Raw genomic sequence first — 15,867 nt, 5'->3', positions numbered from 1 at the left:
CCACTTGTGCTCTCTTTCTCTCTCAACAATAAATAAAATAAACTCCATTATAAAAAGGATATGAAGGTTTCAACTTGGTAAACAAAGAGCCCTAGATGTGTGGGAAACAGCTTCGAACCAGCCTGGAGGTGGGTAAACTCCACCTGTAAGAGGCATGGTAAGAGCTGCTGCCTCATGTCTCAGATGCTATGAGGAAGTGAGTTCAAGTCAATAATCACAAAATTCTTATAATATATACAGTAATAGAGGTTTTAACATCTCCTAGTGGCAATAGGAAAGGGGATCATCTAGGTGGTGATTGCTAGAAATAAGTATTGTTTCTTTTTCATTATAGTGTTCAGATCAGAAAAACTGGATTCAGCTACTTTTGTATGGATGTTATGAGCATGACCCTAAATAGCAAAGATTGATTTGTTCTTCCTACACATCGTGTTCTAGTGTGTTCTGACTCAAAAGCAATGGTCCTTTCATCTGGCCCACTCAGCCTTAGCATTGCTGCTGACAGTAGCGCGGGGGGGTGGGGGAGTGGTTGATAAACTTAGGAAGGAAAAAAAAAAGAGACCTGGAATCAAAGAATGTTTTCGACTCTTAGGATGCATTTATAATAGCACACACCCTCTTAGAGCAACATAAGCTCTGCAGACTCAGGCTTCTGTAGTTTGAAAGCCAATTGGATTGTTTCAGGGAATGTGGTTTCTGCTGATAATTGGAAGAAGGATAAGAAGGTTATAACAAACAATAAGCTGAAAAGTAAACAACATTTAGAGAACAATTTTATTCAGTATCTCTATTTCTTATAATTAACTCTCAGCTTGGTAATTTGTTTGGAACTCAATTTCCAATAATTTTTTGCAAGTCATAGGATGCTAGGTCTACGGATACACTAACTGTGTTAAGCTAACTACTGAAGTTAAGATTGAAGAATGAAAGGTGGTGAAGTTTTAACAATTGCACACTATCTATATTGGGCAATTGTCACATGGAGAGGAGGGAAATAGGTCATTGTATTTGTTGGCATTACCAAAAGATCAGCATTCATTCATTCATTCATTCACTCACTCATTCATTTATTCACACATTCTCTAATATTTATTATCTTTCATTAGCCAGGCATTGTGTGAGTCTTTTTTAAGATTTTAGGATCAGGCAAGTTTTGTCCTTGAAATCCAGTTACACAATTCGCAATAGTGTATTGTAGTAATGATAATGCTCACTAACATTTATTGTACATTTACTATGTGCCAGCCACTTTTCTTAGTATCAACTCATTTAATAGTAGTACACATTTTATGAGCTAGTATTATTATCATCTGTTCATAATTGAGGCAACTGAAACTGAGGAGGAGTAAGAAACTTCCCAAGGCCACACAGCCAGACAGTATTCCAATCCAGGCAACCTGACTTCAGAATCTGGGCTTTTAAAAACCTTGATAAATGGAGTCCACATCTTTTTAATCAACCAGCAAGAGTGCACTGAATTTATCCACTTTGTGAATCTTTCAAGATCAGAGACCATTTCTATATTATCCCATTATGCTTAGCACCTAGTGTGGAGACCTATAATAGATATCTAATAAGTGTTATTGAATAAATACTTCAAAAAATACTCAAAATATAGAAGATAAGATTTCTATTTGAAGCTATTTATAGCCTAATTACCACTGTAGCTATACCTTATATTTGTTAAGGAAAAACTTTTGCAGCTTAGATATAAAGCAAAATTATTTATAACATGTCCACTGAAAGTCATGCTACTGCACTGTTTGATAGACCCATCCAAGAACTATTAATAATAATTATATTAATTATTTACTAATTCATCTGACCTAGACACTATAAACATAAATGTTTACTTGTGGATTTCTGTATGGTAGAAAAGATAAATCAAAATGTTACACTTTTATTGCCCTCTAGGGCAGTAACCAGTTTTCCTAGCAATCTAACATTGATTTTTTTAACACTTATAAATAAATACTCAGTTCCTTACATGATCTTAGGCTCAGATTTACCATCTTACTGATTCCTTCATAAATAAATCACTATCATATAATCATTCTATATTTGTAAAGAAGTAATGTCTTGTAAGTTTTAAATTTATATTTTGATCCCTTCTTCATCAGGATTTAATGCAAAATATAGATGATATCATCTAAACATTTGTTTATACAGTGATAATAATCATAGCTGACAATTATTAAGGCACTATTCTAAATGAATTCTATGGATGATCTAATTAAATCCGTAAAACAATCTTGTGAAGAAAGTGCTACTTTTAACCCCCTTTTGATGTTGGGGGAGAAAGAAAGTGACCTGCTTAACTGATACTGTTCTAGTCTGGAGGGATTTGAAGTCAAACAGCTTAATTGCAAGACTATCCTATAAACCACTATGCAAAACCTTTATGAACATTTGATCCCTAACATCCTATTACATTAATTACATTAAAGGTCATTAATAAATGAGCATACAGACAAAGGGCTAAATAGTGAGTGATAACTATCTCTTGTTGAATGTTTACCATGTTCAACAATGTGCCAGGGATTTACATATAATAACATTTAATCCTCACAGAACGTTCTGATGTAACTATTATTCTCATTCCAATTTGACCAAAGACGAAACTAGAGAAATTAGAAATCTAATCTAAGTCCACACTGCAGGTGTTCTGATATTCTGATCTTTAGGATGGTCTTCATCTTCTTAAACCCTTTTTTTGATTCTCAGGACATTATATACAGCTTAAATATCTTTTAAAATCCCTCATATTGTTAGAGCTGGTTCCAGCAGGAGAGGCCATTCAGGTAAACCTTCTTCACATTAGCAGAGCATGAGTTAGAGCCATTAAAGTTGTTCACATTCTTACCTAAGCTTATCACATAATCTAGATAAATGAGAATACCAATAGTTATTGTCAAACTAGAATTTTAGCCATTCAATATACAAGAGAAACAAACATTTGGAAATGTGTTTGTGTGCGTGTGTGTGTGTGTATGCAAACATTTGGAAATCATTCACAAACAATGACAAAGATACTAGAAACAAGAATCATTTTTATGTAATAAACAAGGATATTTTATAAGTTAGGGCCAGAAAATTGAAGATAAACATGCATTGTGCAAAAGACACTGGACACTTAAGCTGTACGATTTATCTCAGTCACAGAGAATCTGTCTGTTTGGCCCTGCCACACACACACACACACACACACACACACACTCACTCCTGGAAGAACTTACATTGTCTAATCACTACATTGTTTTCCTCTCTACTTCTTGTAATCCCCTTGAATATCTTTGTAACCTCCATTGTACCTTCCACTTATCGAAATCCTACTCACTAGTCCAGACTTGACTAAAAAGCCATATGTTCCATGCAGACTTCCCTGGAAACTCCAGTCTTCAATCATGCCAACTCCTTCACATTCCTATGGCAGAGATTCTCAAATTGTTTTAAAACCCTTCTGGGCGTTTATTAAAATTCAGACTGTTTGGCTCTTCCCCCAGAGTTTTTAATCAATAGGACTGAGGTGGGATTTCAAACCAAGAAATCTGAGAATCTGTAATTTTAACTGGCCCTCCGGGTAATATTGATCTAGGTGATCTGAAAACCAGGTTTTTGACAAATACTGTTCTGAGCTTTTAGGATTCAGAGATGAGATGGAAATGCATTTATCTGATCAAAGTGTGAGCATCTCCAGAATTTCTTTTCTTGCTCTCTTCTGTATTTGCCTGCCCATTTCCCTGATTTTTTTTTTATTAAACTGAATCAGGAGACTAGGTAGATAGAGAGAAATGAGATTAGAAGGTCAAGAGAAAAAGACAAGTTTCTCTGCCTAAAGCTCAAAGAAAACCAGAGAAAGGTAAGAAATAGGAAGGATACTAAAGCAATTACAGAAATAGAAATAGAGGAAAAGATGGGAGAGAGAAAGGCTGGAAAGAGAGAATATAGAGAAAGGGACAAATTAGGAGGGAAGTGTTTTTGGCACTAGAGCAGGGGTGAGATGTGAGATCCTTGGGATGGAAGGAGAGAGACTTGGAGAAGGCTTGCTGTGGCTTATGAACAGGCCCCCTTGGATGGTCTTGGGAAGACACAACAAAGAATGAGATTTCTTTTCAGCTATTTTTTTTATCTTAGACTACTAAGATTTTCTCAAATGCATTTCTGTACAAGACTGAGCCACGTGAGGACTGTAAAATTTATTAAAGTTATAGAAAAAAAAGTAGACTATTCTCAAGATACTCACTGATTGTGTACATAAGACATGAGTGCAAGTCCCAAAGAATACAAACACACTAATTTGAAGGGATACATGCAACCTTATGTTCATTGCAGCATTATTTATAATAGTCAAATTATGGAAGCCGCCCAAGTGTATATCAATAGGTGAATGGAAAAAGAAGATGTGACACACACACAATGAAATATTTAGCCATAAAAAAGAATGAAATCTTAACATTTGCAACAACATAGATCACGAATGGACCTAGAGGGTATAATGCTAAGTGAAATAAGTCAGTCAGAGAAAGACAAATACCATATTATTTCATTAATAGGTAGAATTTAAGAAACAAAATAAACAAAGTAAAAAGGAGACAAACCAAGAAACAGACTATTAAGTATTGAAAACAAACATATGGTACCAGAGGGATGATGGGTGGAGGCATGGGTGAAATTGGTGATGGGGATTAAGGGTACATTTATCTTGATGAGCACTGAATAATATTTGGAATTGTTGAATCACTATATTGTGCACCTGAAATAAATATACCTCTGTGTGCTAACTACACTGGTATTTAAAAAAAAGAAACTTGAAAAAAGATGAGTCCAAGTGTACCCAAAGTATGGGAACTGGCCTCACAGCCTGGCCCTGGTGTACAAGCTGGGAAGTAAGGAAAAACAAGTCTTCAGAAGGTTACTAGTCTCACGTTCTTTGACCTACATAGCTCTTGCCAGGGGATTGTGGTCGGATTTATCAAGCTGTACTACACTTGCTTTTGAGCATAGGGACCATGTCTTACTCATCTTTGTATCCCTATGGCCCAAGAGTGCCTCCATGTCTACACTTCCAGGAAATGATTTCCCAATCATTATCCCAATCAAGGCTAAGTTGAGTTTCCTGTGAACCCATTCACCCTTGTTTTGCTCTTCTCACAAAACAGAAGAAAACATGGAACTGTTTTTATATAGCGACTGTAAGCTTTCTAATGTCATAAAGAATTAGAGGTACTTCTATTATCTGTTAAAATAGCCATAGGATGCATGAAAAGGCAGAAGGAAAGATTATATTGAGTGGAATCCAGACCCCATAACTGTACCCTTGAAAGTGATATTTCTCTGTTTCATATTTTTTTGACAAATAAAATGAACACCACCGACACTGTGTAAGTTTAATGACACCTTCATCATTGCAATTAAGAAAGAAAATTCTTAAAGAAGCATGAGACAGAGAGGGAGAGAGAGAGAGAGAGAGAGAGAGAGAGAGAGAGAGAGAGAGGAGAATATGAAGAGATAAAAACATTCCCCAGGATTAATTCTTATCCAGGGCACATAGTATATGCAGCCTCTGAATCGCCTTAATTCATCTCTGTCTGTTACTCTGATTCAGATGATAGAGTGGCTTGGTTAAATTGAAATTGAGTTAACTTGACAGCAAAAGAGTGGCATTGTTACTGGCTGAAAATCATTAATTTTGATGTGATAAATTCCTTTCTAATGGGGGCATTTTTATTATCTGGTGTTTTTGTTTTGGTGACTTTTTCCAATAATGTCAATATTTCAAGTAAGCCAGAGGAAAAACAAAACAGTGTTCCACTCCTTTCTCCATTATTATTATACTTTAAAAACTACTTGCTGCTCTAGACTGCTTAAAGTGAAATGAAAAATTAACAGGATCAAGAACACAACAAAATTGTCATTGTAATGTACTGATTAATTCTGAGGTTTTATCAACATATAAACTTGGAAGCAAATGTGAGATATTCTACATCTGGAGATGGGTTGAAAGATTAAACCAACTGGGAATAAAACCCAGTCATCTGGCCATGCCTTAATCAGCAAATGTCCCGCTTTGGGAGCCTGCTGTATAATTAGTGTCTTTGTGCACAGAAATCTGAGGATGCATTACTTATTTAGGTACAAGGGGTTACAACCTTGGCTGCATACATTGTCTCCAGAACTTTAAAAAAACATGTTGCTTCTTAATGATTTATATTTAATTGGTCTGTGATACAGTTGGGCAACAGGATTTTTTAAAGATCCCCATGTGATTTTCTAAGAAGACCAATACACTAAATGAATGGGGACTTGTCTTTAGTGATTCAGTTGTCACCTCAAAGTTTAGGGTCAAAAGCTTTAATTGAGAAATTCTTCACACCAACCTGATGGAAAGTAGATCTCTTCTTGCATAGTAGCTTGGTAGATTAGTAATGGCTACCTGGAGTACCATATTGAAAAGAGAATTAAAGCCACACATGGCTTCAAAAAGACATGGCACTAAGGAAGAGAAGAATGAGTGGTGCTGTAAATACCACATTTTGCCCACTCCTGAATTTTCAAATATACGAGTGTTTAAATTACATTTAATTTAGGTGGAATTTACACTTAAGACATGATCTTAATTGACCAAGGAATCAGCATAGTCGTAACCCAGGTTTTCTACGGCAAAAATTCTCTCTGTCCTGATTCCTTTTTGCTTCCTCTTTCTCTATTTCTCAATTGCAGCTTTGAGTAGGTGCTGATAGAAAATATTGATTAAATGGGTCATAATACTCCCTTTGCACTATGAGCTTCTGGAAGTAAGGAATTGTGTTTTATAATCTTTGTATCCCCAACACATAAAACAAGGTTTGGCATGTGGATGCTAATATAATTAGTACATTCAAGTGACTTCCCTGAAGCCCACTTTCTGAAGTACAGGTCTTCCTACCTTTAATAACCACTTTTGCTTTTTAAACTAGCCTTCTATCTTTTTCCCTTTGTGTTTGCTGGCATTGTCCTGGCATTGCTGGGTAGGAAGTTACTTTGGTTAGGAAAACCTTTATTTTTAATCTGGTGATCCCCCTATACTGTTCTCGTTTCTCATGTGTCCTACTGCCCTGTTTTCTGGTGATTGCTTGACAGTGAGGCAGGGTTGTCTTTGCGGAAGATGGTGGCCATATTTTCTCCCACTTCTCATGTTCCTCTGCAGTGTGGCCTGGCCACTCCTCCTCCAGGAGGAATCTAGGCAGCTTCTGTTACTTTTGACTTATAGATATGGGGGAAGTGATGCTATGGCTGTTTTGAACATAGCCCTGAGCTATCCTGGAAGTTTCATATGTCTCCTCCTTGGAAGCCAGCAACCTTATAAGAATTGTGTCTGTCCTGAGATGCCCATGCTATGAGAGCCATAAACTAGTGTGGAAATGCAATGTAGTGAGAGAGAGAGAGAGAGAGAGAGGCCAAAAGAGTGCCAGGGTGCCAGATATGTGCTTACAGATACCTTCACAGTGAGTCCTCCACCCGAGCCAGAAGATGATGCCACATGGTTCAAATTCAAACTGCCTAAGTGAGTCCTTCCTGAATTTCTTGCCCACAAGATTCTGAGCAAAATAAAAATTAATATATTATTTTTTAAGTCCCTAAGTGTTAGGGTAGTTTGTTATGTAGTAATAGCTAGCAGGGACAGATTCTAATCAATTCTTGTCATGTGTTCTCTCCACAACACTGTGCTTTCTGCCTAAAGATCTCTACTTGAGGACATTTCAGATCACCATTGACGACTGCATGGTCAAAATATTCTCGAGCCACAGGGATCTCTTTGACTTCCAGGAGTACTTTATACTAGGCGTGTGACTTTGGCATCATTTTCCTTTCCTGAAACCCAATCTTCTTGTTTTGTAAAATGCAGTGAATGATAAATGATAATCATATTGAGGTTTAAGTAATGTACTGCATATGAAGCTCTAATCACAGTCCTTAGCTCATTTTAAGTGCCTAGTAAATGGGAATTATTAAAAACTGCAAAATGATTGTAGTTTTCTACTTGTTTGTTGTTGTTGTTGTTCTGCTGATTATTGGCAAAATAGAGCAGCTGTGCCTCATGTATTGTCATAACTTCATCCTAGTTACCCTGGGCCACTCACATTCTCAAAATTTGGAAATCTCATGTTCTCTTTGGAACTTTAGCCTATGATAGTTCCTTCATGCCCACTCAGCATGGATTCCTGTCCCCATCCTTTCAAGGTAATAAGGAAGAGCTTCCGAAGCAAGTTGCTTTTGGGTAAGCATTCCCTAAATAAGCAGCAGATTCTCTCCTCTATGATTTCTCTTCTTATTCCATAGAATGTCCCTTTCTCTCACTGACGTGGGATAAGAGAGGAAATGGTTGTGTTTAATATGCAAAAATTATGGCTGGCACGTAAGTTTATAATTACCGTTGTGTATAGAAGCCATAGGGACAAAACAATGGCATTCAAAGACAACTGTTTGCTGAACTCTTTATCCTGTATTGTTGGCTGTTATATTAAGCATCTTATTTCCTTAACAGCCTGTGAGCTCCATAAACTCAAAGACAATACTGTTTACTTGTGTCTATAGATGGCATTTTCACAATTCAAAGTACATTAAACATTTATTTGAATAAAAGATATACTCAAATGAATAGAGCAGAAATGTCTAGTGACAGCCAATTTTGTCTTAAGCCTTCACATGTTATCTTATTTAAAGTACAGACTCTAAAGTACCATCTTAATTAAGACAGGCAGGACTACTATAGTAAGTAGATGCTGAGTCTATAATTGTTCATTCTAAAGCAGTGTTTCTGGTTGGTGGGTGGTGAATGAAATACTCAGGCTCTTTCCACTTTGCGGATCCATCAATTTTAAGGTTTTGTCTATATAGGCAGCATAGCAGAAGATCCACCCACCTACTTTCTTAAAATTGCTAACCAATAAGCAGCACATTTCACTTCTCACTTTCTGCTGGGTAGAACTTAGTCATATAATCTCATCTAAATCCAAAGAGCAACATTCAAGGAGGCAAATGGGTGTGGATAGTTCTTTATGTAGTGGGTTTCCTGTAGGATACTTAGTATCATACTTGGCTTCTACCCACTGATGCCGGTGGCAGCCTCTTCTCCTGTTTCTCTTCCTTACACCACCCTCAACACCACCACATAGTTGTGACTCCAGAAAACATCCCCAGATGTTGCCAAATCTGGTTGAAAACCTCTAGATATGTTTCATGTGCAGTGGTGGAAGAGTGATAAGATGGTCACAAAAACACTCCCATTTAAAAAGAGAAGGATGCATGAAAGTCATTAGTCTGATCCATTAGCAGATGGGATCCTGGGAACAGGCATTATGAAGTCCCCTGGCAGTGAAGGAAGTTCCTTGATTGAAGTCATCAGACCATCCCTCTGATCTCCAGGAGAAACACCCACTGGGTTGCTCTATCTTGTTTATTTCTCCTCTGGCCACATCTCAGATGCACATAATTGCCCATTTGGAGCTTTTGTAGCCTGCTTGCTACTGATGCAAGTTTTGAGCCCTTGGGATGTTTTATGACTTGAACAGTTAAAAGCTTCTTTAGGCCCAGCTTGTGTTTTTGCATTGGCAATAAAACCCTCTTAAAAACTTAGTGGACTTTAGATCTATTTACTTCTAGGGTGTTCTAGGTAGCAGGAACCACATCTTAAGTTTTTGCCTGGATGTATCCTCCACATTTCTCCCTTGTCCCACACCTCTTTTTCTCAAATTAATGGCGCTTTCCCTGAGGCTCTCTAAAACAAAAGGCTTGGGTAGAAATATAACAACTTTAATCTATCTTTGCCACAAGGCTGAGTTTTTGTTTTTTTGTTTAACTGAGAAGTCTTAATGGGACTTTTTTAAGATTGTCTCCTATTCTTTGCAATCTGTAAGAAATTGGTTTCTTCAACCCTGTAAATTCTTTAATTTCAACTTGCAAACCTTTGCTTGTAATTACTTACTGTAAGCAGCAAAAAAACCCCACCAATACGCAAATGATATTCTAACACATTCCATCTGTGCCTTTCAGAGCAACAGGCTTAGTGTGCACATGATCTCCTTTTTAAGTGATTGTAGGTGACAGTTTCACCACACTTGTCCCCATCTTTCTAGACTGTTAAATCTATTTCTGCACCACCTGTTGTGGTCCAACAAGTTCAACACTACAAATTTTATCAGTTTCTGTTAGAGCAGTACTTCACTTAAAGATACTAATTCCTGTATTAGATGGGATAGATTGAATTGCCTTAACACACAGGTAGTATGTATTAAATATTTTGATATCTATATTAAAAGCTAACACCACTTTATTATATATATTACATAATATATATTATATGTGTATATATAATATATATTATATGTATAATTTATATAATATATATTTATATATAAAATAGTTCAAATGCATGAGGAACTTATTTCTTGGCCACATAACTATTCAAGGAAGGCAATTTATGAGTGGCTTTATATATTTATATTAATATTTATTAATGCAAATGTGTTAGGGGCGCCTGGGTGGTTCAGTCGGTTAAACGTCTGACTTCGGCTCAGGTCATGATCTAGCGGTTCCTGAGTTCCAGCCCCGCATGTTGCTCTGTGCTGACAGCTTGGAGACTGGAGTCTGCTTTGGATTCTGTGTCTCTCTCTTTCTCTGTCCCTCCCCACTCTCTCAAAAATACATAAACATTTTTTTTAAAATTTAGAAAAATACAAATGTATTAATATATCTAAATATATATATATTTATTTATATATACCTAAAATATAAAATGGCTCAAACACAAAGAAGTTTATTTCTTGATCCCATAACTGTTCAAAGCGGGCATAACTTGTAGGTGCCTTTGCTCCTTAGAGTGATTACAAGACACTGGTTCATGCTATTGTATGGTACATTATGTCTGGAGCCTCTGGAAGGGGAAGGAAGCAGAGGAGTCACGTTAACATTTCCATTCAAACTACACAGACTGGACCCTAGTCATAGGATTATTATCCAGCTCAAAGGCTGGCTGGAATAGGTAGTCTAGCTGTGTGGACAGGCATAGAAAATGACAAGGATCTGGACCCAGACAGCTGCTCCTCCATGCCCTCTATATTCAGGTAAGCCCTGAGGCTACCCTGAGTAGCTGATTTCTACACATGGATGTTTCACATTCAACTTAAAAGTAGCAGAATATGCCAGCTCAAAATATAACTATAGGAATTCAAGAAATGCCACCTCAAAATATGACACTTCGGTATATTGTTTATTTTGAGGCACTTGCAAAATAACAAATGCACAGAGGGGTTTTCTCTGAACTTCCCCATCTGCCTAAAGATAGATCTTCCAAAAGGAACTCAGTTGTTATGTATTCCCTCTCCAAGAGTTTTGTCAATAGAGAGGATTGACCCATCACAGCAGAGGAGACTAAGTCAACACCACATACCCAGACAGACTTTGTCATAGATTGGTATACTTGCGATCTATTCTTCTAAGGGCACATTTATCTTTCCTAAAAATTACTCACTCTCTCCTTAAGAGGGCTACATTCCCTTTCCCTATTAAGATGGTACTTAATCTTGAAGTCTAAGCCCCCTGGGCAGTTACTTATTTTCCCCTGGGTATCTCTCAAGTATATAAGAGGTGTACATGTTAGTAAATTTCTGTTTGTTTTCTCTTGTGAATCTATCTTTTATCACAGTGTTCTCAGTTAAAGCATCAGAAGGGCAGAGGGAATTTTTTTTTTCCTCCCCAACAAACTCAAAACAAAATCATGTCTTTTTCACCTCAGCAAATGGCATGATCATCAGCTTACTTGCTCAAGCCAAAAACCTTATAATCCTTCCCCTCACTTTACCATCCAGTCCATTTACAATTCCTGTCTTTTATTTGTTCATTTTAAACACAGCTAAGCAGAATGAGATTAATCATAATCCTCAATTTATGACACTCTCTGTGACTTTCCCTATTCTGTGTCCCTACAACCCCGTCTGAAGTAACCACTATCTCTAATCTTTTTTTTTGTTTTTTCTTATGATATTTCATAATATACATATGCATTCCTAAAAGCATATTGTTTAGTTTATTTTAACATTTACAAAAAAAAGAAAGGCTGCTTGTAATCCACTGGGACTTTACTTTTTGCTCATCATTGCAATGTTAATATTTCTCCATATTTTTGCATGTACCTATAGCTTAAAAAAATATTGACTGTTGCATAATACCCTAAATATATCACTCTTTATTTATACTCATCTCATTGGGTATTTGGGTAGCTGTTAAAAACATTATAATTTTGTATAATTGTGTATAATTGTATGTATAAGAGACTCTCCTGAGTATGTACCTTGAGAATTCCTTGATTGTAGGATAGGAAAATGTTCAACATTACATAATTATTCTAAATTGTCTTCAAAGCAGTCATTTCAATTTACACTCTTACCAGAAAAATTTAAGAAATCTCGATGAATCCTCAAAAAATTAAAATCCTAAATACCATATACTCCAATACTCTACTTCAGAGAAAATGGAAACACTAACTTAAAAGATATATGTACTTCTATGTTTATTGCAGGATTATTTGCAATAGCCAAGATATGGAAGCAACATGAGTCCCTCGATAAATGAATGGATAAAATGGGTAAAGAAGATGTGGTATATATAATGAATTATTACTCAGCCATTACAAAGAATGAGATCTTGCCATTTGTGACAACATGGATGGACCTAAAGGGTGCTAAGTTAAATAAGTCAGAGAAAGACAAATACCATATGATTTCATTTATATGTGGAGTCTAAAAAACAAAACAAATAATAAAAAAAGAAGAAACAGACCCATAGACACAGAGAATAAACTGGTGATTGTCAGAAGGGAGGGGAATAGGAGGTATAGAGCTTCAGTTATGAATAAGTCATGGGGATGAAAGGTACAGCATAGAGAATACAGTCAATTGTATTGTAATAGTGTTGTATGGTGACAGACAGTAGCTACACTTGTAGTGAGCATGGCATAACATATAGAGCTCTTGAGCCACTATGTTGTACATCTAAAACTAATGTAACATTGTATCTCAACAATACTTAAATTAAAAAAAAAATCTTGATCATTTATAGTCTTTCCAATACTTCCAATATTGTTAGACTTCTGAATTTTTACTCATGGAATTTGTATAAAATTATTCCTTACTATAGTTTGGTTTGCATTCCCCAATTACTATTTAGTTGAACATCTACTCATATGTCTGTTTTTCTGTGGAATCTTTATGGAGATTCTTTGATTTTTCCATGAAGACTAATATATCACATGCAAATAGTAAAAGAATTACTTCTTTTCTAATTCCTATAACTGAAATGCCTTTTTCCTGTTTTGTTTTGCTGGCTAGGATATCCAGGACAAAGCTGAATTGAATAGTATGAATTCCTTTTTAAGTTACAGTTTTAAAGAAAGTGCTTCAAATATTTTCTTATTTAGGATGCTATTTGTTATAGCATTGTTAAAAATAAATAAACCCTTTATCGGGTTAGAGTATTTTATTCTTTTTTAAATTTAATAGGATTTTTTAAATCATAAAGTTTCTGAATGTTATCAAGTGATATTTCTGCATTTTTTGAGATAACATTATAGATCCAAAAATGTATAGTATACATTTTAGGCCATCAGAGATATTAGAGTTAACTGGAGGAAGAAAATACACAAAAACACATGTTAATGTGCATACACAATATTCTTGTAAAACAAATGAATTTAGTAATTATTCATCTTTCAAAAAATTTTCCTCTGAGAAAGTATCTGGTAGAAAGTGGCCTTTGAGATGTCTTTTTTTTACATTTACTTATTTATTTATTTTGAGAGAGAGATGGAGGGTCAGAGAAAAGGAGAGAGAGAATCCTAAGCAGGCTCTGCGCTGCCAGCCCAGAGCCCAATGCAAGGCTTGAACTCATGAACCATGAGATCATGACCCAAGCTGAAATTAAGAGTCAGACACTTAACTAACTGAGCCACCTGGGTGCCCCTAATATGGGTTTTGAAGGATGGATAAATTTTGAAAGATAGTTATGGGACACGATGAGGAGAAAGAAGGAAGATATGCTGATATTGGTTGAAAGGTCTCTTAAAAGCTATGGTGTGGGGGCGCCTGGGTGGCGCAGTCGGTTAAGCCTCCGACTTCAGCCAGGTCACGATCTCGCGGTCCGTGAGTTCGAGCCCCGCGTCGGGCTCTGGGCTGATGGCTCGGAGCCTGGAGCCTGTTTCCGATTCTGTGTCTCCCTCTCTCTCTGCCCCTCCCCCGTTCATGCTCTGTCTCTCTCTGTCCCAAAAATAAATAAAAAACGTTGAAAAAAAAATTAAAGAAAAAAGCTATGGTGTGGGGAAAACAAAGGATGTTAATTAACTATTTGATTTAATCAACGTGTGTAAAGGAAATATTATCAGATAAACCTGTTGGTATTATATTTTGAAAAACAATACATTTCAGAATGATAATTCTAGAAGTTAGCTTTACTGAAACTGCAATTTAGAAGGTAAATATTTTAGGTAGATAAATCTAGCAACATTCTTCTCTGTGTTCCATAAGGCACTGGTCCTCTCATAAAGGGATTCCATTATCAATAGTTTGGTAAACACTGCATCTTCTATCCCACAATCTACATTATGATATTAAAAGCTCAAAGAATTCCTTGGGAACGCAAGCGGGTACAGTATGAAGGAAAACAGTATGGAGGTCCCCCAAAAAACTAAAAATAGAACTACCCTACGACCCAGCAATTGCACTACTAGGTATTTATCCAAGGGATACAGGTGTGCTGTTTTGAAGGGACACATGCACCCCAATGTTTATAGCAGCACTATCAACAATAGCCAAAGTATGGAAAGAGACCAAATGTCCACCGATGGATGAATGGATAAAGATGTGGTATATATATATACAATGGAGTATTACTCGGCAATCAAAAAGAATGAAATCTTGTCATTTGCAACTACATGGATGGAACTGGAGGGTATTATGCTAAGTGAAATTAGTCAGTCAGAGAGAGACAAAAATCATATGACTTCACTCATATGAGGACTTTAAGAGAGAAACAGATGAACATAAGGGAAGGGAAACAAAAATAATATAAAAACAGGGAGGGGGACAAAACATAAGAGACTGATAAATATGGAGAACAGAGAGGTACTGGAGGGGGGATGGGCTAAATGGGTAGGGGGCATTAAGGGATCTACTCCTGAAATCATTGTTGCAGTATATGCTAACTCATTTGGATGTACACTTAAAAAAAAATAAAATTAAAAAAAAACTCGAAGAATTTCTGAAGTATTGTGTTAAGTCTACATTTGTCAAACACTACCTGATATTGAAAATCTTTTATCATGTAACACATATTAACATACATGGAAAAGACTTGGATTAGAGCAAGGAGAGGTTGAATGTGGGGAGGTAGACTAAAAAGCACATTTAAAAAACCCTGGGAAATGTATTGAAGGACTTGCTTTTGAAAATAAGTAGTACTGGGCAGCAAATTCATTTATTAGGGAAGAAAGAAAAACAGGGAGGGAAGGAAGATTCAGAGATGAGATTAGGTTTTAGAATGTGATAAATGGAAAACTGGAGCCATGAAGGAAAAACAGGAAAAGAAGGTGAAGTTTAATTCAGTTGCAGCTGCTCCACATTTGAGGTGCTTGTGAGAATTTACTTGATTTCCAGAATCAGCAGTTATATATGTATGTCTGTACCTGAGAAATAGAATAGAGATTTGTGAATCGCTCATATAAACCTAATTGATGAAATGAAAGTGAGTATAAATTACCAATGAGAGGGGTGCCTGAGTGGCTCAGTCGGTTGAGCATCCGACTTCGACTCAGGTCATGATATCACACTCATGGGTTTG

The sequence above is a fragment of the Neofelis nebulosa genome, chromosome 4 (assembly GCF_028018385.1).
Source record: "Neofelis nebulosa isolate mNeoNeb1 chromosome 4, mNeoNeb1.pri, whole genome shotgun sequence".
Classification (NCBI taxonomy): domain Eukaryota; kingdom Metazoa; phylum Chordata; class Mammalia; order Carnivora; family Felidae; genus Neofelis; species Neofelis nebulosa.
This window is presented reverse-complemented; position numbering follows the sequence as displayed.